Source organism: Cricetulus griseus, chromosome 5 (genome assembly GCF_003668045.3).
Source record: "Cricetulus griseus strain 17A/GY chromosome 5, alternate assembly CriGri-PICRH-1.0, whole genome shotgun sequence".
Taxonomy (NCBI): domain Eukaryota; kingdom Metazoa; phylum Chordata; class Mammalia; order Rodentia; family Cricetidae; genus Cricetulus; species Cricetulus griseus.
In genome coordinates this window covers 51,926,356-51,954,224 of record NC_048598.1, presented here as the reverse complement: position 1 = coordinate 51,954,224, position 27,869 = coordinate 51,926,356, and the positions used below count along the sequence as shown (strand labels likewise).

Sequence of the window (27,869 nt, the reverse complement as noted above, 5' to 3'; positions counted from 1 at the left end):
AGTGGCATTTGCTTGAAAACGTGTTGTATGGGTTAAGACTGCATCATTATATGTTGGACACTAAGCACAAACTTTATTACGGTCACTGCAGGTTATGTGACAATTTAGCTTATTTCAAATTATCTTTCATATATTTCTGCTCTCATTATTGGATGGCAGACATCACCCACACTCATCAAGGAAAGAAAGAGTTTCCCTGAATTGAATTAGAAGTTTTGTTTTGCTTTTTTTTTTTTCCAAATTACGGTTAAATACTCTTTGGTTTTCAGGTCTGCGCAAAATTTCACACTTAGATTATTTCTCTGGTTTTGGTTGAGCCAGCAGCAAGCTTCTTGGGAGGCACACCGACGCGCAGACCATGGGCAGACGTATCGATCCCTCAGACCCCTGAAAGCTCTGTCTAGCATGCTTTATTTTGCTCAGGACTCAGTGACTGCCTCTGCTGCCCAATTTAAGAGCCTGTCAGCTGCCCGATTGCTGTATGAGTTAGAATTTCAAGCTCTACCAGTGATGAGCACTGCTGGGGAGAGAACCCAGGCTGTAAGGCAGTAGGTGACAGTCTTTTCCTCCAGTGGCTTTTGTTTATCCCTATGCAAAGCTTTGAGGCTGACACCACACTGTGCTGCTTGCTGTTTAGGAAAACCTTCAGTGTACTTCATGCCCAATTCAGAGCTTCTACTAAGAAGTGCTGGTTAGGTGCTCAACACAAATGCTAACAATAATAGCAATTATTACTCACCCCATCATCTCTCTTACTAAGGAGAAAAGCATCATCATACATTTAGTAATTCTTCAGACGAGATAATGTGTTTTCTTTCCCTTACCCGAGCTGCCACTGTGCCACGTGCTTCAGTGGAGTGGCCTGTCTTGAAGACGATTCCTTGTGGCAGCAGTTCCTTTTTACAATGTTTACAGGAGAGTGGCAGCAGCCAGACCAGGGCAGATCTCAGGCACAGGCAAATATAAGAAATGTGTATACTATTATCACCGCAAACTGCCTTCAAAGGAAGGCAACAACTCTCTAAAAATATACAAATATAACTTGCTCCAGTTATTTCATTCTTTTTAGATTTCCTCCATTTCTTTTTTTCTGACAATATTTTAAAAACTGCCGACAAGTGGAAGCTATTGCCAAAACTCTTTCTGTAAATGAACGTAAGAGCTAGTTAAATGGGCTGGGAAATCACAGTGAATTTGAGTCAATCATCAATGTCATGTGTCCTGTTGACATGGCCTCAGTTCACATGTAATAAAATCCATCTTTTTTTAAATCTCTGATCATCATACGTGACTTTTAAAGTATAAGGTTTGATAAATATAAAAACAAGGAAGCCAATGTTTCTTCCCAGAAAAGCTTGTGTTTAGCTATAGAAACCAGAGGTAGGAGGTCTATGGATGTCTGTTCATGCCCCTCCTGGATGTTGTTACTCTGTAGTTATCTGTCATCTTCAAGATCAATAGTTTCTCACATACTATCCAAATAGACCATAGTGGATGGAGGCGAACCTGACACAATTTTATATTGGAGGTGTTCGGTTTGTGGCTCACATCCTCTGGCTTAGCTTATCAGACTCTCAACTTACTTTAGTACCTTTGTGGCGGGAATGTGAGTGAAATCAATAGGGTTTTCCACTAGATGTCTTCCTAGTGGGGAGGTGAGTTTTGTACACAGCTACATTTCCCTTCATGGGAGAGTGCTGCATTCATACTGGATGACTATGTTGGATTCTGGTCTTCAATGGAGTCACCTTACTGCTTTAAAATCACTTTAAAACAGTACTCCCTCAAAGACATTTGCAAACCATTAGCCCATGCAGCTTCTGTTCTAAACAAATAGCTAACAAACAAATACATAGATGTTTTACATAGATGAGTGAAGGCCTCTAAGCGTCTTCTTATGTCTAACCCTCATAAGCCAGATACAGAGGGCTGAGACAAACAAAGTCGAGGGGCAGACATGGGAAGAAATTGGAGGGGAAGGAGTGGGGATAGATGGAACAAAATACATTATATCCATATATATATGTTTGAGCCAATGCAACACAAGTGACCTCAAGGTGGAGCTATACAAAAACTTCAAGAAGCAGAGATTCTTAGATTATCTGGTCCATCTGCATAAGTCTGACGATCCTATGTGGCAATAAAAGAAATGCTTCTTAAGGAGCAGGAAAGCAAACCTGGTCATTGGCAGAGAACTCACCATTGGACCATAAACAGGCACTCCCCTTTCCTGAACATCGGCTTTCTTCATAAAATAGATGACACTGGTCACTGTGGCTTGAGAAAATCCAGACACCTTTGGGTTAAGAATGCAGGCTAGCTTGTCTAGTAGGATGGAGGCAAAGGATTATTATACAGTAGGTTTTTATTTTACATTATGTATCTTCCCGTCTGGGGCATAGTTTAAATTTCAGTGAAAAAAAAAAAAGTCTCTGCTGTAACTGTGTTCTCATTACTGCCCTTGCAAACAGGTGAGAGGAAGAGTCATTTTCTGGAACCCTTGATTTTGGTTTACTTGGCAGTGAATTGACTCCTTATAGATTTGACGGATATTTTACTTTTGAGATCCTAAAATGGAAACGTAAGTTAGACATGGAAATGCAATTCTAAATATGTTGTCTATCTAATTAAGCTTTCAGTTTAGTACCTGAAATAAGTTTGGGATGAAATGATTTGCAACTTGACTTGGCTACTATCTGATTGTGTGAATGTTTCAATTTGTTTGTAAATTGCTGTTTGACATTTTAAAGCCTTATATTGGTTTATCTCTATTTATTAATTTATATATAGGACGACTTCCACATACATGGTTAACTATTTTGACTTATAAAATGGCATTTTCACATAGTTTAAAAAATTTACATCTGTCAGTCTTCTATCTATCCATCTATCTGTCTATCATCTGGCTCAATGTATATGATTTATAACAACTCCAAAACTGGTTTTAGGGCAAAACCAACAGAAAGGGGACCAGGAAAGGAATTTCTTTCATAGTCATAGTATATCCTTAGTTGTACTAAAATTCTTAAAAATTACAGTTATTTGAGTCAACATCCCCATAAACAGTGACTATATCTGAGGGGATAGGTGACACATTGAATCTTCTGTAAATCAGTCAGTCCTATTTTCTCCAGTGTGTTCAATTTCCCTGTCTCCAATGTTTTTTATTTTATCAGAGTGGTTATCATGTATCAAAATAACTTGTCTCTCCCTCAACTTCTTTTTAGGTAAACAGGTCCTGACAGAGCAAATCAGCAGGAGTAGAGAGAGAAGGGAAGAGGTCAGCAGTAGACTGACATCTGAAATTAACTAGAACTTTATGTTTCTTTCTGAGAGGGAAATGTATTCATATTTGTCCTCTCCTGTGATTTATTATAGTCATGAATGGTATCTGGAGAACTTATACTATTTATTTCTTTTCTATCTGAACAGAATGCTATTAAGTGAGTCCATACAGTCCCCCATCTAGCTTTACATCAACAGCACATACAATTACATATTGACTGCATTCACTGTTAACGATGCGCCAACAAAAATTATTCTTTGAGCAAGCAAGAAAAAGGCAATTTCAGGATTTCTGAAAGGCTTTTGTTACTTTGGAATTAATGCCTATCTCTTGAACTAGCAAGAGAAAATTAAATGATTTAACAAATTTTGTATTGATTTATGCTTTTCTGATTACATGCAAAATACAAGCTAATTGGCTTGACATCAAAGCACATAGTAAGCAATTATACATACATATATACATATATATAAACACACATATACATATATATAATGTAGAAATAGACCTTTAAATTTCTTTAATTAGAAAACATACTTGGAGTGCTTAGCATTAAGTAAACATGCATAACATTCTTCGGAATTCTTCACAGAGCACATGTGTTTCTTTGTAAAAATTCCTCTCTGACTTTGTAATTGATCCCATCCTAGCAGACAGTATGTATATGCAGCATGTGACTGCAGTCTGTTTCCTAAAGTGTGAGTTGAAGCCCATTAGAATTCAAACAGGTGTTAATGAATGTGTAATCTCTGCTGCTATACACAACACCTCTAGGTCAGGCATGGTGCTTTTCACACACAGCTCTTGAATGAACAGATTTGTGAATGGGAGGGGCATTTCAGTGTAATAGGTCAAGTGATCTAGGCCACATTTCTATCTAGTCTTCACCAAGATCTTTACCAGAAACATAAAGATGCATATACTCATTTCTTCAGAGATTACACACACACACACACACACACACACACACACACACACACGCCTACACCCACCCACCCACAAACACACATGAATATCTATGCACACACAAACACACATGAACATCTATGCACACACAAACATGCATGCACATACATACATGAACACACTTACATGGCCATACACACACATGCACAAACACACACATCTACATACACACACATGAACAGAAGGGGGTGGAATGTAATGTGCAGTCTTTTCAAGTTGTTGGTCAGTAACATGTAATTCAAAATAATGGGAAGTTTTCTTCTATATTTAAGTACTAATTGTAGTTTAAGAATTAATATTATTTTTAATATGACAGACTTCGAAGATTCCCCCATGGAAGGCCTCATTCTCCCTGGTGAGCAGAAAGGGAATGGGCTAGGGGGTTGGTGGGGGGCAGAGGAGGAGGCGAGGGAGAGGGAATTGGAATTGCCATGTAAAACAAGCTTGTTCCTAATTTAAATTTAAAAAGGGGAAAATGAATTAAGATTATTTTATGATAAAAATCATGCTGGTGCTTTTTTGTAAGAGGATGTGTATTTAAATGTTCTGAAGAGATTTATCTTTTTCTGGGATCAGTTTGGATAAAGAACTCATTTTTTTAATCTGTTGTAAAATTTTTCTTGTTTCTCTGATGAGGACTGAGCAATGTTCTTCTCTATGAGTGTAGCAGTATGTCATTAGAAGTCATTTTATTGCATGTTCATTTAGAATAATAGTACTAAGTTTTCCCCTATGACCTATGACCTATCCAATCTCAGGTTCATGGCTACTTTAGCAGTGTCAAGTATGGTTCTATCTCATGAAGTGGACCTTAAAGCTGGTAAAATTTCGTTGGTTTCTTCCATAACATTTGTGCCACTATTGCACCATTATAACTTGCAATTGTGTTGTTGTAGGATGAAAGGTTCATAGCTTGGTGAGACTGATAATTGCTGTTCTACAGTAGTGTGTATAGTACATTCCAGTGCTACAAATACTAGTTGGTAGAGGTGAAGATTCTAGTTGTACACCACATAATTTCTTCATGTTTAGTGATATAAATAAGTGGATTCTTCAGCAATAGGGTCTTACCCTCAAGTTGTGGAGGGCAACCAATAGCACTGGCAATAGCTTATGGTTGGAGGGGGCATTGTATGGGACCTCTTTGGCCAATGATTCAACAAGATGTAACCCATTCCTGGTTTGGGGGATATTACTGAGAGGCATATGGTGTCCAATTGAGTTATCATCACTCCAATTTTATGGTAACTCATTTCAATTCCTTTTATATTTGTATATAGTTTAGGAAGGTTCTTGAGTTTTCATATGGGTTTTCAGAAGTCTCCACATTCCCTTCTCTACCTTGATCTCCTCACTCCATTCACATTTAATCCTCCTATTCTAGTTTTCCCATTATCTCCTTATAATACTGTGTTCTACTTCCTCTTCCTTGCAAGATCCTCCCTGGCCCACATTCCTTTATGAACCACCTAAACTCTGTGGATATTCTGAATAAAACACACATATTTGTAGCTTAAAGGGTAACATCTACATATAAGAGAAAACATGCAAAAATTATTCTTTTGTGCCTGGATTACTTTGCCAAGGATGATGTTTTTAGATTCATCCATTTATCAGCATATTTTGTAATTTCATTTTCTCCTAACAGATGAAAATATTGCATTGTGTAAATATGGCACATTTTCAAGATCCATTCATAAGGTGATGGACATCTAGGCTGTTTCAAATTTCTATTATGAATAGGGAGAGTATCAGTGAACACTGATGAACAAGTATCTCTATAGTAAGATGTAGAGTCTTTTGAGTATATGTTCTAGAGTGGTATAGATGGATCTTGTGGTAGACTGATTTTCATCTTTTTGGGGAACCACCATGTTGGTTTCACAGTGGTTATACCATTTTGCATTCCCACCAGCAAGGAGTAAGTGTTATCCTTTTCCTGAATCTTCACTAGCATCTGCTGTCATTTGTTTTGTTGATTGTAGCCATTCTGACTCGGGTAAGATGAAATCTCAAAGTAGTTCTATTATTCATTTCTTTGATGGCTAAGGATGTTGAATATCTTAAAAGTGTTTCACAGCTATTTCAGTTTCATCTTTTAAGAATTTTCTGTTTAGTTCTGTACCCCATTTTAAAATTGGGTTATTTGTTTCCTCGATGTTCAGGTTTTTGGATTCTTTGTATATTCTAGATACTAACCTTCTGTCAGATATATAATTGGTAAAGATTTTTCTCATTCTGTAGGTTGCTACTTTGCTTGAATGATGGAGTCCTTTGCTGTATATTGGCTTTTTGTCTTCATGAAGCTTCTTCTAGAAGTATATGGTAATTAACATAGAGACCCAAAGTTGAACAACGGTAGACAGTAAGTGACTTTGGAGTACTTAGTTCTAAATAGTATGTCTTCATTAAAAACCTCCTCTCATTGCTCAGAAATTTGTTCATAGGAGGCAGGAAGATTGTAAGAGCCAGAGCTGGTAGGTTACTCCAAGAAGACTGTCTTTCAGATGCAACAGGACTCATGAACATATGAATTAGACAGTATAATGACATGTACAAGGGCTGCACAAATTCAACCAAGAAAAAAGTACCAGCATGAAGAAGGGGATATGAGCACAAAGTCCTATCCTAAGGAAGAAGTTATTTGCAATTGGTACCTGTTGGGAAAGGGAAAATCATGTTTGTCCAAAGGACACTGTGTTTATCAATAACACTTAAGGGCAGGCCTCATGTTCAGGACTAACCTATGAGAGAGAGAGAGAAAGTGAGAGAGAGAGAGAGAGAGAGACAGAGAGAGAGACAGAGACAGAGACAGAGAGAGACAGAGAGAGAGAGACAGAGAGAGACAGACAGAGAGAGAGAGACAGAGAGAGAGACAGAGAGACAGAGAGACGGAGACAGACAGAGAACATGGAGTTGGGTGAGTAGGGATGTGAGAAGGATATGAGAGGAATTGGGGGAAGTAAAAATATGATGAAAAGATATTGTATGAAAAATATTTAAAAAATTAAAAAGTAACTAAAAAATGAAGAAAGATTTATTTGCCAAGATTATATACTTTGATTATATACTTTCTTACTTTTGTATATAAATTCTGTATTCTATTTAAGATACAGCTAGATTTTGGACTGGGGATGTAAGTCAGTGGTAAAGTCCTTGCTTAATACGTACAAGGCCCTGGATTCTATCTCTAACATCACACACACACACATGCACATACACACACACACACACACACTCATATATATACACGCATATTCATACACACATGTATGCACACACACACACACACACAGAAGCACAATTTGGTTTTATTGATGGTATAAGATTTCTCTTTATGCTCTTTAGCTCACTAATCTTTTGATGTTAAGCGTTTGTTCTTTTTTATCATGTGATTTGTTTGGTTTATTTGTTCATCTTTTCTAGAATTCCAAGGTAAGTTTCTCTTAACAAGTAAATCTAGATTATGATTAATATAATATTTTATTCCTTCTCTGAGCCACAACTTGTCATTTGTCCAGAGTCATTGTTTTATTGTCATTATTTCCTACCAGTTTGGTTTTTATCTTTTTTAATGCAAAAGTTGCTTAATATCATTTGAAAACATTGCAAATAGAAGAATCTCTTAAAACAATCATTATTAGTTTATAGTTTTTGTATTATGGCCAAAGTATATGATATTATTTATGTTAATATTGTAAAGCTATTTCTGTTAGACTTTTTGTTGATTGATTTTTATTTTGTAATTTCACACTTATTTCTGTTTATGGGTATCTGAGAGTGTGCACTCTATGGTGTGAATAAGTTTCAGAGGGCAACGTGAAAGAGCTGGTTCTCACCTTCCACCATGTTCGTGTGTGGGCTCAGGGAATTGAACTCATGCCTTCAGGATTGGTAGTGTAGGGCCCAAAAGAGGGGTCCAACCTCTGGAGACACACCCTACAGAGTCACTCACAGGACACAAGTTTGATGCAAAAGCAAAAGTATTTTATTTCAATATGTTGGGGGTCATTCACTGGGAAGAGAATGACCCCGAGTTTCTAAAGCAAACAGTTTTTATACCTCTTTGGTCACTAGGCAGGAGTGTGACAACACATTGATTGGCTATAACATACATGAGACATTTACTGATGGTTGGGAACTGAACTTACAATTTTGCCCACGAGGGGTTTGGAATGTTATTTTGGTTTTTACACCTGCAAGGCCATGGGACAGCTAGTGGTTTTTCTGGGAACAGAGTGGTTTATACTTATTTTCAAAACATGGGTGCTCTGGAGCAGGATAACACATTACAATTTTTGGATCAGACAGTTGTTGAAGGTAATAACATTCCTTGGAAACTAGTAATAATAACAATTTCCAGAGACTGGTCATCATGACTGACCATTTCATGTGTTCTTTTTCCCAAGAGCTCTGTGTGTAGCCAGAGTGATTTTTAAATACATGCTGGTGGGTATCAGGCTGGGTTGAGTTGGGGCCTTTCAGTAGCAAGTGCCTTTACCTGATGAGGCCCTCATTGATTTTCTATACAGGCTTGAGTGTAGTCAATTTTTATGTGATCCATGTTTACTTAAAACATTTACTTCTAGTACATTTTAAGTTCTGGATTATAGTGTGTACCTATAATGTATACCTCTCTGTAGTCTGAATGTAAAAAGTGCCTGGCAGGCTCAAGTGTTACACACGTGGTTCCCAGATGGGTGGTGCCATCCTGGAAGGTTGTAGAAATTTTAGGAGGTGGAGTCTTATGGGATGAGGTAGGTCACCATGGACGACTAGGTTTGTGATTTGCTAACCTTACTTCCCACTCACTCTTTGCTTCCTGACTGGGAACAGATGTGATAAGCTGCCTCACGTGCCTGCTGCTATGTGCTCCCTGCCGTGATGAACTGGATCCCTTCAATCTACGAGTTACAAACAAATCCTTTCTCCTTTGAGTTGCTTTTTGTCAGGTACGTGGGAACAGCAATGAGGAAAGTATTGGGTATGACTTTGAGGCATGTTCTTCATTTATCAAGTCATCCACATCAAAGCTGGCTAGTAGTATATATGCATTTAAAACACCTTGTATGTAGTATGTTATTCAATTTCTTTTATATGTAATAATTTGGTATCTATGGGGTATATGGCTCTTGAATGTTATCATCCTTCGCTGTGAATTGTAGCCTTCAACATTACGTTATTTGTCCTTTAATACATTTGCTATATTAATATTTTTCTTAACATCAATATAACAATTCTTGCTGTTGCTTTTCTAATGTGCTTCTGGAATGTTGCATTTCTGACCCCGCGACCTTAGCAGCTTTGTTAGACTAAGCGGGAACTCAGCCAGGCTTGAAAACAAGGGGGCTGGCTTATGATATGGGAAGTCAGGTTGGGTATTTTTCTCCTTCCTCTCTCTCTGCCGTGTGTCTGTGAAAGGCCTTACCTAAGGTGATGCTATTTCTAGTTTGGCCACTAGGTTGTATTGTAATCTGTTCTGAGCTTTAAAAAGGTGTTTGCTGTACAGGTTGTATTGCTTTTCTCTCAATTGCTTAACCAAAATGAACAGTTTAAGCCCAGGAAAGTCTCTTTGTCTCAAAAGAGCAAAACATGGGAAAAGTGAAGACAAAAAAAAAAAAAAAAGAAAATAGAGACAAAAGGTAGAAACTAGGATTTTTCTCAAAGATGTGGTCTTTTGAGACATTTTATCCGTCATTCTCTCTGGTTTGGAGGGGCTGAGATGAGCGTGCGAAGGGCTTGCCAGCCAGCATGTATCTCTGCTTTTGTCTTTGGAATTCAGCCCAACAGTGGTCTATTTAAAGATCATTCTCTCTAATAGTTCTTCATTAGTTTATATATTTGTTTGTGACTAAATAGACGAAAGGGAAAAGACCATTAGGGCAGATGCCATGCTAATTGTTTACACACGATTTCCTCCCTCTCTGAGTACAAATCGTCAAATTTGGGGCAAAAGGGATAAAAACATAAATTTGGTAGTGTCTGTGAAGCCGAGAAGGGCTCTCCTTCAGTGGCACTGTGGGATATGATTTGGAGGACCAGATTGGATGATAAAAGTAAAAAGAATATCCGTGTCTATTGCTTACCTTTAATAAGGTACATATTTAGTTTTTCCTTTTTTCTGTAGGCAACACAGCACAGTAACAACCTCCAGGCTGCCAGTTGGTACAAAGTGTAAGTGGGTCCAAGAGCAACAGGGCAGTTTATAGCAGCAAAGGAAAGTTATTAAAAACCTCTAAGGCGTCTCAAATAGCCCGTTTACTCACTTCACTTAAAAACCAGCCTAGAATTAGTTCCTGACTACAACGGACTCCCCCACTTCCAATAATAAAGCAGTGTTTCTCTGATAATTGTGCTGGATGTGCAAATATTAACCAAATGTCAGTTGACTAAGGACATGTGCTACATGCCCTCCACATAAACACAAGTGACAAGGAGTCTGGGGCCCCAGAGGCTTTAGACAGCTACTATGCGTCCTCTTGAGAAAATGCCATCTGCACTGCAAATACAGGCAAGGCTTCAGGATAATTAGCTTCAAGGGACAACTCTCCAGGGTGCCGATGTGCTGCACCCAGGTAATAATAGTTTCCGTTTATTGAGTGGTTTCTGCATTTCTCATTACCCCATTTCCTCTGCTAAGAGAAAAATCACAAATTCATGCCATCACTCTGTTAGGTATTATTGTAATTATTTTTCACTGTAAATCAAGAGGCTCTGACAGACTGACTGGTTCAAAGTAGCCATAGACACAGAGCTGGGATCCACAAAGAAAAGCAGTGACAGACGGAGCTACAAATATGTACTGGTGTGTGAGGGTTATGCATCTTCAGGTTAAGGATATGGCCCAAACGAATTTGCTGGGTCCTAGCCTTTGTGTGTCCACAGGAGGACTGCTCCTGTCCTTGTCCGGTGTCCCTTGGTATTGTCAGTCTCTGCAGAAAGCACATTGTTATAAAGGACTGGGCAGTGATTCTTCAGCGCTTTCTTCATTTACAATTCCGCTATGCCAGGGTTAGCACTTTTTTATTTTAATCGCACGTTTGTATTAATTGATTCTTTGTGGGTTTCACATCATGCACCCTGATTCGATCCATCTCCCTATCTTTTCATATACACTCTCTGCCCTGGCAATCCTTCCAAAATAAAACAAAATTCAAAAGGAAAACAAAACAAAACAAACAAAACCTCAAACAACAACAACAACAATAAAAACACACACACACACCTTAGTGTGTAGGCTGAAGTGTGACAGAGTAAGTCACACAATATACCTTTTAGTCCATTCATCTTTACTTGTTAGTGTTCATTGCAATGAGTCATTGGTCCAGTTAGAAGCCTCTGGCTTCTGTTACACCTTTCAAACTGGGCCTTCACTGAAACTCCTCTTGGATATCCTATTGTTGTCTGTGTCATGGAGATCCTGAAGCTTTGGATCTGCAGGTCTGGCCCTGTCACATGCTCCAGCTGTCCATAGTTGAGGTGGATGTTGGCGGGGAGACAACTCATAGCCCTGGTTCTGGGCCTGGGTGGTAGTTGGGTTGGTCAGCCTGCCAGCTTTCTCTCGTTGACACCAACAGGGCAAGCTCTCCAGCACTGCCTTGGCTTAGCTTACTTCTGTAGCAGACTTAAGTAAGGAGTGGGCCAGTTCTCCGGTTCTCATGCTTTATGGTGCCCATACTACCAGAACCAGCTCTACTATTTTGCCCAGGCAAGGTGCAGGACCTGTTCTCCCTGCTGCAGCTGGGAGAAGGGTAGGGCCAGCACTCCCACCCACCACAGGTAGTGAGGGGCAGTGGGGGGGGTCAGGGTTAACACTTTAAAAGATTCATTCCATTTGACTTCTGTAAACTACCCCACAGATATACTTTAATCATTGTCCTGCTGACCCATTGTTTTGCTTGCCCCTTTCTTGCTTTTTTATGAAATTATCTACCATTAAATACTAATTGTGCTACTTACATTTTGTACTCCAGCTCAAGGCAGGGGGAGTTTTATTTGGGCACATGCTCTCATAGTGTTAGGTCCTTGTTTGCTTGACCCATTTGCTTGAGCAGAACATCATGGCAGTGGGAGTGTGTGACAAAGGGCCTTCCTTACCTATGGTGGAGGCAGCAGAGACAGAGGACTGGGTCACTAAAGAGTTACTGCTTCAAAGTGCATCCTCAGTCACCAATTTCTTTCAGATAGGCCCCACCCTTCAACTCTGCTCCACCTTACAGAATAGTGCCACCATGTGGGAACCTGAGAGTACAACATGTGAGCCTGGCAGTCCATTTTGTATTACAAATTGTCTTTATATTATGTATGTTGAAAACATCTTCTTTGATACTATGGCTTATTTCTTCAATCTGATTTCTCTATCTCTTGGTGAATAGACCTTTGAATATAAGAAAATCAATTTATTCTCTACAGATCATCATTCTTGTGTTTAAAAAGTTCCTATTGGACACTAAGATCACAAAGACATCTTTTCTACTGTTTTTAAGTTTACTTTTGCTTCTCCCATCTAGTGACTTAACATCTTTGGAACTGATCTCTTGGAGAAGTGAGATCTAATTTTTTTTTAATGCAGAACTGGTTGCCTTTGAGCATCCCGTGACTGCATCACTCTTTTTGCACAGGTTTGCTGTGCTAAGCTATTGTGGCCCATTCACACACAAATGTACTTATGTCTGGGCTTTCTCTCCTGTTGGTTTACTTGATCAATCATGTGCCTTTACTTAATTGTTTTAATTTTATAATAAATTTTTACAACTGATAGCTAATTTCTTAACACAGAGTACCATCAGTATTGTCCTTATTACCATGTGTAGATTTTAAAAATAATTCTATAAAATTTTACCCTGTTTTAGGTTTTCTCTTATAGAGTAACTTTATAGAAGTGTCATTCATATTGCATATTTGTATTAATTATTATCCTATATTATTTACTTTATGTGCTAACATATTGTATTTATTTGATTAATAATATAGAGTATTTCTTGAACATAATATGTTTCATCACTTACTTAAGGTCTATTATGAAGACAATTTGGACTATAGTAACAATAAAATTATTTTTTTTTGTATATTGGATAATATTGAAGGATAATGTCCATGTCCAAAAGTACTACAATAATTTGTATGTAGATTTTTGTATGAACTTGAGCTTTCAAAAAGTTGAGTGGACCTGGTAGTGGTGGCACGTGCCTTTATCCCAGCACTTTTGGGAGGCAGAGGCTAGTGGATTTCTGTGAGTTCAATGCCAGCCTGGTCTACAGAGTGAGTTCCAGGACAGCCAGGGCTACACAGAAAGACTCTATCTCAAAAAAAGGACAAAAACAAACAAACAAACAAACAAACAAAAACCCAGAACAAACAAACTAAAAAGGTTTGGTTCCCAGCATCCTTGTTGGGCAGCTGACAACCATCTGTAACTCTAGCTCTAGGGGCATCCAATGCTTTGGCCACCATGAGCAACTACACTCAGGTTTGTACACACACACACACACACACACACACACACACACACACACACTTAAAAAATAAAAATGAAGTTAAATGAACACCTCAAAATATGATATGACCACAATCAGTTTTGTGATTGTTTTACATTTCCCACCAGTTTTTTACTGCCCACAACACATTTTAATAAATTGTATTTTCCTGTAGTTTAAGATAATGTCCTTTAATTTCTCTTGTAGCTTCTTTACTGTTACACATATAAAATATGTTGTTTTCTCCATAAATATTTGGGTGAAAAGTCTTGTCTGCTATTGGTGTGATTCAAATTCTACCCTTGGAAGTGGTCCATGTAGTAATATCTAGGAGGCCCAAGTTGCTGTTGCTGAAGGCCATGTCTGGGTCCTTGGTCATACTACATCTGGGGCCTGTGTTGATGTCTGTGACCCGTTTTACCACTGAGTGCCATGTCTGTGTCCGTGATCTTTGCTGCCACCTGAGGCCATGTTGATGTTCATGAACTATGCTGCCACCAGGCCTCAGAAGGAGGTGCAGGCCATTCAGATCAGGCCATGGTGTTGTCTGGGTCCATGCTGCCATTGAGGGCCATGACTGGGTCCGGCATAGTCTTATTGCAGCCAGCATCTGTGTTGATGACAGTGACCATGTTACCACTGACTGCCATGTGGATGTTTGTAATCACTGCTGCACCCAAGAAGCCATGTTGATGTCCATGTGTGATGTTGACACTAGGGGGCAAACTGATCTGAATGGCTTGTGCTGCCACCTAAGGCCATGGTGATGTGGATCCATATTGCCTAACCCTAACCACCCTAACTCCGTAACCCTAATTCTAACCCTAACTCCCTAACCCTAGCCTTTACCCTAATCTAATCCCCTAACCCTAAAACCCTAATCCTAATCCCCAACCCCAACCATAACCCCCAACCCTAAACCTAACCTTGCTCATCTGTTCTCTACTTCAACCCACCTGCATCTCTTACTGTTGTTAGGTAACATCTGAAATTCCATACTGTTTCATTAATGATAAAGTCTATGAATACAAATCATCTCACTGCAAGAACTGATATTAAGGGGAAGAATTAGGAAATAACTCTCTCAGGTGATTTTTATCCAGGGAAAACATTCTGGAGTAAGTTCAGAAGTGAGTGTGAATGAGATGCAGGATCTGAAATTGAGGGATGGGATGTGCTAATGAGAAATGTCAATCTAAGGAACTGATCTGATGGTATGGAAGATGACAAGGGGGCTAAAACACTTTCAGTGGGTGATGAACATTCTTTGTAGATTTAAAAAAACTTTTTCAATCATTTATCTAGAGTAGGTTTTTAGGAAAATTGAATTTTGATTCTTCTTTGCTCCAAAAGAGTAATAAATTGGAAATCTAAAAATAAATTAAGAAGTCCACTTCTTCCCTTCCCTGTCCTATGCGTGTAAAGCGTTGTGCAATGATCACTGTAGTGCTTGCTGTTTTTTCTCTGCACACTTCTGTGTTTCTCACCATTGGTGTCATTGTTATTTTCAGTAGCCTCATTGTATTTTACTTTGTGGATGAGAATCCTTTTACTCCATCTATTTTCATTTTGTAAGATGCACTTTTGTTTGTACAAACACAGCATTAATTTTGTTTTCTTTACGGCACTGAAGGCAAGAACATGGGGCTGAGGTGGGTTACTCATTACTGTCTCCTATGTGACTTAGGCATGATTCGTCCATCTCTACTTTAGGGTAAAAACTAGTTAGACAAAGTCAGTGAACACCTGGCATTCAAGAGGACCACTAGTTCCATGTTGATTCTGGGTGTTGAAATGAGATGGCAGAAGTATGGATTCCAATGTATCCCTTACTGACCACATGACTTTTATTTTTTTCATCTTCAAACTAAGTAATAACAATATATCAAAGTTGAATGGACTGCTAATTGCTGATTTACTTTCATTTCTAAAAACATTTATGAATGCTTAACCCAATGCTGTTACATATCAAAAGTTCCATGTCAATATTTCTTGGTTCGGTGATTTGCTTGCCTAGTGCGGTGTCATCAGAAAACAACTTAGGACAAGATAAGTACATATCTGATAGGTGTGTGTGTGTGTGTGTGTGTGTGTGTGTGTGTGTGTGTGTGCATCAATGTATATGCATCTCTGTGTGTGCATTCATGTGTGTGTGTTCAGTGTCTGTTTTTTGTTTTCACTTTTAATTCTTAAATTGTATATTAATACCTTAGCATAGTCTTGTATGTCTTTCATCTGTTCATTATTTATTATAAACTCACTACCAGCACCTATTTTATACCAGTCATTATTGTTGCTTCTGAGGAACTTGGAAGCACAATAGACTGTGCTGGGAAACCTCTTGACTGGGGAGAGGTATGATGTGACTGCAACTTGAGAAGAACCACCTGGGACTGAAGAGATGGCTCAGCAGTTGAGAGCACTGGCTGCTCTTCCAAAAGGAGCAGGGTTTAATCCTCAGCACCCCATACAGCAGCTCACAATTGTTTGTAGCTCCAGTTCCAGGGGACCTGACACCCTCACACAGACAAAGATACGGGCAAAACACCATTGCACATAAAATAATGATAAATAAATAAAAAAAGAAGAATCACCTTTAGAGATTCTCTTCGGAGATTCTCTTCAAAGGGGGGAAAGAGAAGCAGGGAAAATGGACAGGAACCCAGTGAAGAGTGACACTGACCCTGGAAGACAATGGGGTAGCAGAAGAGCTAAGAGATGGGATTCAGAATACACCTGCTTACTAAACTCTTTTTTAATAATTGTAATTAGACAAATTTTAAATTAGAAACAAGCTTTTTTTACAAGTCAATCCCAGTTCCCTCTCCCTCCCCTCCTCCCCTGACCCCCACCCCCTATCCCAACCCCTTTCTGCTTCCCAGGGAGGGTGAGGTCTTCCATGGGAGATCTGCAAAGTCTGTTGTATCATTTGGAGCAGGGCCTAAACCCTCTCCCGTGTGTCTAGGCTGAGAACTTGCTAAACTTTTAAACAATGACCCCAGTAAGTGAGGACTGTCAGTCTCCAGTGCAGCCTCACACCCTTGCACTTAATATACTTTGTTTTATAGAGCCTCTTAGAGGGTTAGGGTGGAAGTAGAAGCAACCTTTTTTCCTGTGGCTTTTGTAAGTTGTTTGTTTATGTATGTGTAAAATGAACAAACATTTCCCCTCTCTGTATCTCTTCCCTGCTTCATCCTAGTCTAATACTTTTTCCCTGATGCTGAACTTAGCAGGAACTAGAAGCCCTCAGGAAGAAGCTGCTCCACAATTGATCTTTGGCAGAAGTGATTTAAGACAACAATGAAGCAAGAAAATAGGATCAGCGAAGTTTCCTTTTTAGTCAGCATAGTACCTATTCTCCTTGTTTAGTCAGCATAGTACCATTTTTCAGGACCTGAATGGCCTCTCTGTCTGTCTGTCTTTCTGTGTCTCTCTGTCTCTCTGCCCTCCTGTCTGCCCCCCCCCTTCTCTCCTTTCTCTCACTTCAAGCAGAAAACCAGCAGAGGGCGCTGGTATCCCTGAACATGCAAGATAATCTAATGGAAAGATCCTTACAGAAGGGGAGCCCAGGGTTCCAACAGGGAGGGAGGCTAGACAAGTATAGGCTTCTCGATTTCATGTCTGTGTTTTGTAAGTCACAACTGTTTCTATACTAATGGGTGCAGACTTTCCCATCTCTCCTTTAGAATGTTTGAAAGTTCCTACCCCAAAATATTCTAGTACTGCATTACTTTTGGTAGAGTGAAAATAGTTAATATTATTTTATTCTGCAATTATAAATTATTTTATTTGACTCAAAATGTTTGCATTCATGTGGACAGGATTTAGTTAGAAAACTGAAAGTATGCTTTGCCCATAGAGACGCTGTATTTTTACTTGGTTTATATTTCACACCGTGCGTGTGTTTTCCAAGTTTTAAAAACTATTCCAGAACAGTTACATCTATCAGGAGTGTACAAAATGCCCATAAATGGAAAATACAATTGCTTGTGCCTGTTGTTAAAAGCTTAAGCTGACATAGCTATTTAGTTGGAATTTCAACCAATGTGTAAACAACTCCAGGACATTTGTCTTTGGGATGAAAAGCTCCCAAGCAGGTTAGTGGAACTGTTCAATGGCAGACCCTTAGATGGACCTGCTTTTCTCAGCACCCAAGCCTGTATGACAGAGTTCCCTTGGAGTAAAGTGCTCAGGTATGCCAGAGCTCTCAGGATTTCATTTGTCAATGCCACTAAAACAATTCACGTGTACACATGCTCTTGTCCAAATACTGGGCATTATTATACAGGGCGGATGTCTTTACTTCCAAATAGACAGTTGATAGCCAGGAAATAGAGCATTTCCCCTGTGATGAAGGATAATGGGCTGCCCCTGTCAGCTGCTAGAACATAACCTCAGTGTCACCACTGCAGCACAATAGCTTTAAAGCAAGAAAAGTATGTGTTCAAAGACACACACAACACTCACTCTGACAGCCATTGGGGCAGTTTGTGCTGTGGCCAGCCTGAGATCCGAAGGCTACTTTTCTGTTTTCTTTTTTCGCTATGACCAGCTCTGGAGAGTGCTGGAGACTCTGTCATCCATGATGGCAGGAGGACCAGAGACCCAGTGACATTCAGATTAGAGACCCAGTGACATTCAAATCTTGGTATTTTCCAGTTTTTTTTTTAAAACGATTTAATGACCAAAACTGCAACAACATACATATTTTTTCTGGCTTTCTTCCTTCATGGTGAAGCTGTAATAGGACACGGCAATTCGTGGCTTTCTGCCTCTGGATGGCAGTAACCTCTGCTCGAATGTTCATGACCCTTAACTGTAATATCTTAAAGTAAGGATTTCCTGTTCTTTGTCAGTTTTCTGTCCAAAGAAAACACTAATTTTGAATTTTGCTTGGTCTGAAGCACACACACACACACACACACACACACACACACACACACACACACACACACACTCCAAGCAAGGAGTCTGTTTAACATTAAAAGTCGATACCCCCAATCCTAGGCTAGAAGGAAAATGAGGACTCTGGGAGCTAACCTAAAAAAAAAATTGGCATTTGGGTATTTCCATATGTTTATATGTGATTCATTTTCCTTCTTACATAAATTAACAAATGCTGCCGAGCCAAGCGTATTTTTTCCCTCAAGACAACGAGGCCCTGCAAAGCTCTAGGAATATATCCAGGCTTTGGGAATAAGCATGTCTACCACTGAAATTATGTGCTCTGATTAATATAGTCCATCTGGCTTTTCTGACTGAGGCTTTTCATAGACACAAAGAATTAAAGAGCTTAAGCATTAAATACAGAGCAGCGCACACATGGTAAATGTGGCTCACTAAACCTCCCCCTCCCCCCTGCCCCGTGCTGTGGCTACTGCACTACCATGAGCCGACATCTGGAGTGGGCCGTGGGCTGTAATTTATTGTCCTGTAATATTTTCCGGGTCCTCCTCTTGCGTGTTCTTTTAAACCTGCTGTTTCTTTTCTTTGATTCTCTCTTTTAGCCACAGACGCTCCTGTGCTGTTTAGCTCCTATGGGGAGGTGAGCTAGGCTTGAAAGCTGTTCCAACCTTCATTCCCAGCTCTTCGGCTCTGCACGGAGGTCCCACGGAAAGGTCTCTGGGAATCCCTTCCTCCGTATCTTGTGGAGCCTGCAGTGGGACCCTGAACAGCATTGTTCTTGGGGAAGGAGGATGGACTATTTGTGAGGAAAAAAAAATCACATTTGGGCATTCTTTCTTTCTTTTTTTTTCTTTAAATGTCCTTCTGAGAATTTATTAAAAAGTGACGATTAAGACCCAAACATGGCTAGGTGGGTGGTGGTGTCGCAAGCCTTTAATCCCAGCACTCAGGAGGCAGAGGCAGGCAGATCCCTGTGAGTTCCAGGGCAGTCTGGTCTACAAAGGGAGTTCCAGGACAGCTAGGGCTGTTACACAGGGAAACCCTGTTTTGGAAAAAAAAAAAGACCCAACCCTTACCACATGAGCTACAGTCCCGGGAATGTCAAGTTTTGGTGTCTAATTGAAATGACATCGGCTCCTGATGGCTTCATAATAACTAGTCTCAAGTCGTTGGTGATTTGAAACACTTCATTGCATACTCATGCATTTAATTCTTTACAATTCTGAAAAGTGAGTGTAAATTATATGGCTTCTGGATGCCAGATTTTTTAAAAAATATAAATATTAATACCAAAATGATTGTTTTTTACTACCAGGTGAAATTTGTTTCTGAAAGATGAATGTTGGGTTTTCTTGGGCTAATAGTGGAGAATATATACCCAATGTAAAGATAGACATAGAAATACCTGGGATATGATAAAGCTCCAAATATATAGTTCACATAGCAAAACCAAGTGGAAGACAGAGAGACACTGACTCCAATAGTGCTAAAAGCAAGGAGAAATTCTGGGATACAATTCTTCAAATCTCAGGTCAAATTGATAGAAATTGGTATAAGAAAGGGCTAGAAGGATGGCTCCGTAGTTAAAGGCTAGGCTCACAACCAAAGCACAGATGAGAACTCAGGAGTAGCACATTCCTAAAGCATGCCTCTTTCGTGTTTCAGGCTCTGTGTATTTGAAATAATTTTATAACCTTCTTAGAGACAGAGGGCTTCTTATCACTAATTCAAATGAAGTCCAGAGTCTGGGGAGCTACTGTGTCTGACTTCATATGGCTTGGGTTATTTCCAGCATGCAGCGATGGCCTCATCTCCAACAAAGCCAGAACTGAGTATGTTGCCAACAAGAGGAATGTCATAGTTAGACAGGAGTGGTCTGAAGATTTGTATCCAAGAGGGTCAGGGCCCATAGTAACTCCCACTCTGTTCATTTCTGAAATTCCAGGGTATCTTTATGAAGTGTCTGCAGAGCGTCCTTTGAATCAGTGGTCTTCTAAATTCTATTCCCAGCGTTTCTGTCTGCATCATCTGTTGATTAGTTTTTTGTCTTTCTCTTTGTGATTAGTCATTCATCCCTAAATAATATCAAGCATTGTGAAGGTCAAAGATGCTCAGTGTGCTGTGGAGAGAAAGGCACGAAGGGACATGGGTAAGTGGAGACTTACACACAGTAAGGTTCTGGGGACCTCTTATTCAGACACAGGGGGAGGTCCAGAAGAATATCACAAGTTAGAACAGTCCTACTGAAGGGCAGAAATGATCAGGTTCCAGGAATGCTTCCACCTCAGCACCCATTGTACTCCATCCTGCTGGGAAAATCTGGGAGAGAGTGGGTCCCTCCAACGATGGATCTGTAAGCTGTAACAGCGGGAGACTGGAACTCCTTAGCCATTCTCCTCTTTGCAGAGTTTCTCCTGAAGGGTTATCTAAGAGGCAACCACGTGGAAATCTCAACAAAACCCTTTCACTATATTGTTGAAAGTCATATTCATGTTTAGGATACAATTCCTCCCTTATGCTTTTTAAGGGAGAGGCAGGTTATGTATGAGGATACACAGGTCTGTTGTTGCAGTTGGTCTCATAAGAGATTGGTTCTCATTCTTGTCCATTGTTCTTTATAAATGAACTAAGCATCTGGAATGAGCTATATAGGTCTTTACAGCTTAGTTGATGGTGGGTCCAAGCCCTGTTTTCTGATATTTTGAACCCCAGATCATAATAACTTTTCTTAGAGCGAATCTGATGCATATTCTCATTAGTGTTAGGTTGGTGCAGAAATAATTACATGTGGTGATATTATTTATGATTTGTTAAAACTTGCCTGAAGATTCAGAAAGCAAGGTCAGCCACAAGCCATAGAAGCCAGGCACACATCTTTAATCCTAACAGCCAGAAGCTAGGAGGTGGCAGTACACACTTTTAATCCCAGGACTCAGTATTAAGAGGTAGACAGTCTGAGGTAGTGGTAAGAGCTAGTGGTCTGCTACTTTGCTTTTTTGATCTTCTGCTTGAAGTTTGAACCCCAATATCAGTCTCTGGCTCTTTTATCAATTAGAGTTACAATTGCAAATTTTGTATTGTGAAATTTGCCCTTTCATATTCTAATACACTTGTGATAAATGTGGTTTAAAACATCATTTTAATGCAATCACCCACTCCATGATTTTCTGTTAGAGACTTACTACTGACTGTTTATATTTCTTTTATGCTATGGACATGATGCTAAACAAAAGGCACATTTGAGTAGTTTTCTTATTTAGGTTCAAAATGGGTAGTCAGTCAGTACAGACAATTCAAATCTGCAATGCATTCATCACAGAATCTGCTAGCAACTGGACAATGTGGTCGCTGGCGGTTGAAAAAGTTTTGCAAAGATGATGAGAGCCTTGAAGATGAGGGGTGAGAGCCCAGCCATCAGAAGTTGACAATGACCAATCTAGAGCAATCATTGAAGCGAGTCTTCTTATTACCACATGAAAAGTTGCAAAGAGCTCAATGTGGACTACAACAGTTGTTCAGCTTTGTAGCAAACTAAATGGTGTGAAAGCTTCCTAAGTGGGTGAAATGGAAAAAAAAGAAGTCATTTTGAACAACAGTGTTATTCTATGCAACAGCAATGATCTGTTTTCTTAATTGAATTGTGATGTGTGATTAAAAGTGGATTATATGAGGTAGCCAACGATGACCAGCTCAAAAGAGCTCTTGAACAATTCCCAAAATCTAACTCCTACCAGAAAGTTCACGGTTCCTATTCTCATCAATGAAGATATGGGTGGTCTTAGCTATAATGATTTATAGGTCACCTGTCTGAAATTGCAGTTCATTTTTACAACCTATTGGGCAAAGTGGCTTTAATTTCCAGTGTATCCAAGTGGATCACCTGCTTCTGCCTACAACCCTCACTTTAGTTCTGTAGTGAGTGAAATAGGCACACATTTTGATGGTCAATATTGAATGCCTTGCCTTGATTACCACTCTGTTCCCTGGAACAAGTCATAAGTTCCCGAGGGGAAGTTACACTTTGCAGCTCAGTGTGAGACTTGGTACCTTCTGTGGAAAGTGTGTTTCACTGAAGATCAGGACTTCTAACATAGACCTTTGGGTCCATCAGTGACTTCCCAATGAATGTGACATACATCATTTCTAACCATTGATTTCCTAGTTCACATATTCCTGTTGGGAACAGTAGCATATAGTGGGCTTCTGTTTTAATTAGGGTTTCTGTTGCTGTGAAGAGACACCACCACCACTGCAACTCTTATAAACGAAAACATTTAATTGTGTCGGTTTGCTTACAATTCAGAGATCCAGTCCATTATCATCATGGTGGGGAGCATGGTGGCATGCAGGCAGACATGGTGCTGGCTACATCTTGATCAGAAGGTAACAGGAAGTGAACTGAGACACTGGGCAGTATCTTGAGCATAGAATATTTCAAAACTCACCCTTACAGTGACACAATCCTCCAAGGCCATACCTACTCTAACAAAGCCTCACTTCCTAATAGTGCCACTCCCTATGAGCTTATGGGGGCCAGTGACATTTAAATTACCACATTTCAGTATGTATACTTTGTATAGTTTACTAAAGATTATAATGTTCAATCACCAGATGTAGTTCTATAAGAGGTAATATTGTAATATTGTAATGCTGTAATATTCTTCAGGACTCCAGGTGGTTCAGATTTCTGAAACACTTGGTAATGACAGAGGAGGGGAGATTGGCACAACCTAGAGGGAGAACTGTAGCTCTACCCTCTTTCTATTTAAGTGTGAACTGCTTTGGAGTTTCCTTCAAATTGATGGTTCTACAAATACCTTGAGTGTTATACATATGGGATAGCAGTGATAAACATAGTTGTTCCAGCAGCTGTAACTAGAGTGACTTTTGGTTAGGTTAGAATAAGTCTAGTGTTAGTCTTTAAGTCATTTAGTTTACCCTTTTTGATTAGTGCATCTGATTTCTATAGGAAATAAAATGGATAAATGGGACTATAAAATAATGACATATAGGATAATTTCATGTTTTCTTTCTCCAGTAGGCTCTAATTTCTGCTATCCCATGTGGGAAGAAGTGCATTTTGTTTATTCTCATGGTAATGTTGTAAGCTGTGGGGGTTTTCACTTCATTTTTCTTAATATGTTTGATCTGAACACATTGACATGGATAAATAAGACTGGTATTACTTTTAGTTGGACATTATGTTTTATTCTCTCATTCTCATATGAAAAAAACCATATGTTGTCAGGTGTTCATACAAAACTATAGTATATCTTGGCTTGGCTCCCTCTGTATTAGAATACACACACACACACACACACACACACACACACACACTTCATAAATTTGATACTGAGGCATTAGTATTATTTATACTGATAATATCATAGCTACAGCAAATTCTTTGTTCACTGCAGAGGTCAGAGGTTACTTGCTGATGCTTCTTGCTCTTTGTGATTTTAACTTTTGTATTTCTGAAGCCATATTTAATTATATCATTGAGATGTCTATGTGTCCAGGAGAATGAAGAGGTTTTGTTTCTGTAGAAAAGCAGAACATGCCTCCATTGCTTTCCCAATTTTAAATGAGCAGTAGCTTTGAATAACACAACAACAAGAAACAAACAGCCCCACACCCCCAAAATGCAAAACACAGCAAAGAAAACTTTACTAGATGCTTTTATGCTGTTATTCAGTTGATCACACACACACAATTTTCCAGTTTGTCACTTCATTACATTGGTTGAGGTTTTGTGGCAGGAGCTTTCTATCTAGCCCAGGCTAGTCTCAATGTCATGATCATCTTGGGTCACCCTCTTCAGTGACCAGCTTGTAGTTTTGAACTGCTAAACCAGACATCACTGCTTGATTTTCATATTAAATTCACTTTGATTTATAATAAATCTCATTTTGTCATAACTGATTATCCTTTTTATATATCATGAAATTCAAATTTCTAGACTCATTGATTGTCATTTCTCAGGACTTCCTTACTATTTTGTTACAGGGTGATATTATACTCTTGACAGAATGAGAAATATTTCTCACTCCTCAGATTTCTAAAAGGGTTTGTATGAGAATTGTCCTTAAATATTTTGTAGTTTCATCTCTGTATGTCCATATCTTCTGTTGTGAATTATATATTTTTAGATCCTTCATCATTTTTTAAATTGAATTTTCACTTTTATAGTTCTTTCTATGTTTGAGACAAAATTCTATTGTTGTGTGTGTTGCTTATTATTATGTTAATGATTTTTTTCCCACTCTTCGTGTGTTACTAAAAGGCAAAAGTTTTTGGTTTGGGTGATTTTCAGGTTAGCTCATGATTTTCATGCTAAAAACTCTCCATATAACTCAAGGGCAACATCATTTTAACCCACATTTTCATATAAACTATTTGTAATTGTAGTTATATATGAATGCCTGTAATAAATTTGCAGTTAATTTTTGCATAATCCATTAATATAGGTTGATAATCATTTTTTAGTATGGATGACCAATTCTTTCAGTATTGTCTATTGGAGAGTTTTCATGTCCTCTTCATTTTGCCTTTAAGCTTCTTACAAAGTTAATTGACCACATTTGACAATATATTGTCTGAATTCTATGTTCTATTTCAAAGATGGAGCTGTTTGTCTTATCAAAATCACAGTGTTTTGAATATGTATATTTCTAAAAGTCAGGTGGCATTTATGTAGGGCTGCATTAACTAGCTTTGTAGAGACAGGAATAAAAAGATGCAATCCAAGAAATGCTAACTTTTCTTGCACTGTGGGTCTGCTAATAACACAATCTTTCATACTTTGCATTTCCCTTTGATTTTAAGTTCTTGTTTCTGGGTATGAAATTCTAGATGGGCAATTATTTTCTTCAGTACATTTAAAATATTACTTGACTGCTCTGTGTGGCTATTTCTGATGTGAAACTGCAATTATCCATCCTTTAATTCTTATATAATTAGACTTTTCTTCTGTCTACTTTTTAAAGCTTTCTCTTTCATCATAGGTCAATTTAGGAAATTTCATTTAAATTGACTTTGCTCTACTTGCTTTTGTGTTTTTAGCTTTACATATTACCATCATGGTTGCTTGATCTTTGTGGCCAGTGGGTTTATAATTTTTAACAAATATAGAAAATATACTTCCTCAGAAAACACTTCTAAACATAACATGAGTAAGAAGAAATTTATGAGAAAACAAAGTTAAAACACAGATATCCAAATTCATGGGACCCACTAAAGAAGTACTAAGTGAGAAATTATATTATTGGATGCCTTTTAGAAAAAAAAATCTCAAACTAATGTCCTAAGTTTTTAAAAAAAATTTATTGAGCTTTACATTTTCCCCACTCCCCTTTCCTCCTCCCCTTTCCCATTTTACCTCTCTCCCTGCCTGCCATGCTCCCAATTTACTCAGGAGATCTTGTCTTTTTCCCTTCCTAGACGGATCCATGTATGTCTTTCTTAGGGTCTTCTTTCTTACTGATGTTCTCTGGGGTTGTGGCCTGTAGGCTGGTTGTCTTTTAGATCTTATTTTTAAAGATTAAAAACCAAGTGTACATTATACACAAAATAAACAAAAAGACAATTCTATAAAAATCAAAATAGAAAGCAACAAAATTTTCAATGAGTAAAAATAACAGAAGATTTAAATTTATTTTTATTTATTCTTTCAGAGTGTCATATATAATATGTTTTCAACATGTTCATTCCTCTACTCCAAGTCCCAGATCCTCCCACACCACCCTACCAACTTTATAACCATGGAGTCCAATGGAGTCCAGTTTGTGTTGGCCTAATACACATGATGAGAAAAATATATATCTTTGTTACTATCTCTATGCTCTCACAAAACTTTTAAAAAAGTCTATAATCTTTTTCTTTAAGAAAAAGTAAGTGATGTCCTGGTCTACAGCTGTCCATTAAGTGCTAGAGCAGTAGTTCCTAACTTTCCTAATGCTGAGGACCCTTTAATATAATTCCTTATGTTGTGGTGACTTCAACCATAAAATTATTTTTGTTGCTACTTCACAACTGTAATTTTGCTACTGTTATGAATAAATTGTAATGTAAATATATGATATGTGATCTCCAAGAAAGGGTCATTTGACTGTAGTTTTTTTTTTTCTCTCTTTGGGGGGCCTGCCACCCAGCTCCAAAAGAAATGGACACTTATTCCTATTTATGAATGCCAGGCCTTAACTTGGCTTGTTTCTATACAGCTTTTCTAACTTAAATTAATCCGTTTCTCCTCTTCTATGCTTTGCCTTTGGGCTTTTTACCTTTCTTTTTCTATATGCCTCTCATCCCTTCTTACTCCATGGCTGGTTGTGTGGCTGGCTCCTGGCATTCTCCCCTCCTTTTCTTGTTCCTCTCTCTCCTCTTCTTTGCTGGAGCCTAGGTTTCTCCTCTATTCTCTTTGCCTGCTAGCTCCATCTCTCTCTCTCTCTCTCTCTCTCTCTCTCTCTCTCTCTCTCTCTCTGCCCCCCCTCTCATGTCTATCTATTGACTGTTCAGCTCTTCATTAGATCAGTTAGGTGTTTTAGACAGGCAAAGTAACACACAGCTTTACAGAGCTAAACATATGCTATACATCTTTGCACCATTAACAAATTCACAGAATAAATGAATGTAACACATCTTAAAATAATATTTCACAACACTTGACACCCACTACCCAAAGGATTGCAACACACAGGTTGAGAACCGCGGTTATAGGGGGTCCAGTTTGGCACATGAGATGGAAATTTTGTAGGAACCACCTCACATCCTTTTCTCTAAGGTGCCATTCCAATTTAGTAGCAGTTTAACAATCAGACCATCTCTTGCTCCCCATTTACCACAAAAGTCAATAATTCATTGTTAGGCAAGTAGTGAATAAGCCAGGTCCAAATACAAGCATCATGTATTTAGTTGTCTGTAGATGATTCTGAGACAGACTGGGCAGCAAGCATTTTGTAAGTTCTTAAACTGTTAAGTAGGAGGAAATGAATGTTCCTTCAGCAGAGAAAAATTTGAACTGTAACAAAGCTTTCAAGCATGTGACAGGGAATTTTCAGCTGTTGTCCATCAGAGTTATTTTGCTATGGGCCAAAACAACAGAGCCTTTATACTTATTCCCAAGTGATGTGTGTAGTGTGTGCTGTGTGCTTTAGGAAGATTGTGATGTCAGGTCAGTAGTTCTTTGCTAATCACCACCGCCAAGGAACTATCATTCCATTAATAGGCAAAACCATGGC

At 38.8% G+C, this 27,869-nt stretch overlaps 1 long non-coding RNA gene across 20 annotated transcripts in view; it reads left to right on the top strand.

Moving 5' to 3' along the window:
- The window catches only part of LOC103163206, a 96,026-nt gene that overhangs the window by 19,181 nt on the left and 48,976 nt on the right, over positions 1–27,869 (top strand). For 6 of the 20 annotated variants that reach the window (XR_003485715.2, XR_003485713.1, XR_004770051.1 and 3 more), the window contains exons 3-8: positions 2,472–2,581; positions 3,228–3,280; positions 4,569–4,607; positions 5,011–5,072; positions 6,497–6,617; positions 9,089–9,204. This is a non-coding gene — a long non-coding RNA (uncharacterized LOC103163206). Of the gene's footprint in view, positions 1–2,471; positions 2,582–3,227; positions 3,281–4,568; positions 4,608–5,010; positions 5,073–6,496; positions 6,618–9,088; positions 9,205–10,379; positions 13,518–19,235; positions 19,347–20,698; positions 20,783–21,952; positions 25,829–27,869 lie in introns of those variants that run through there. The other 14 variants (XR_004770047.1, XR_003485708.2, XR_003485707.2 and 11 more) reach the window with 9 other exon arrangements.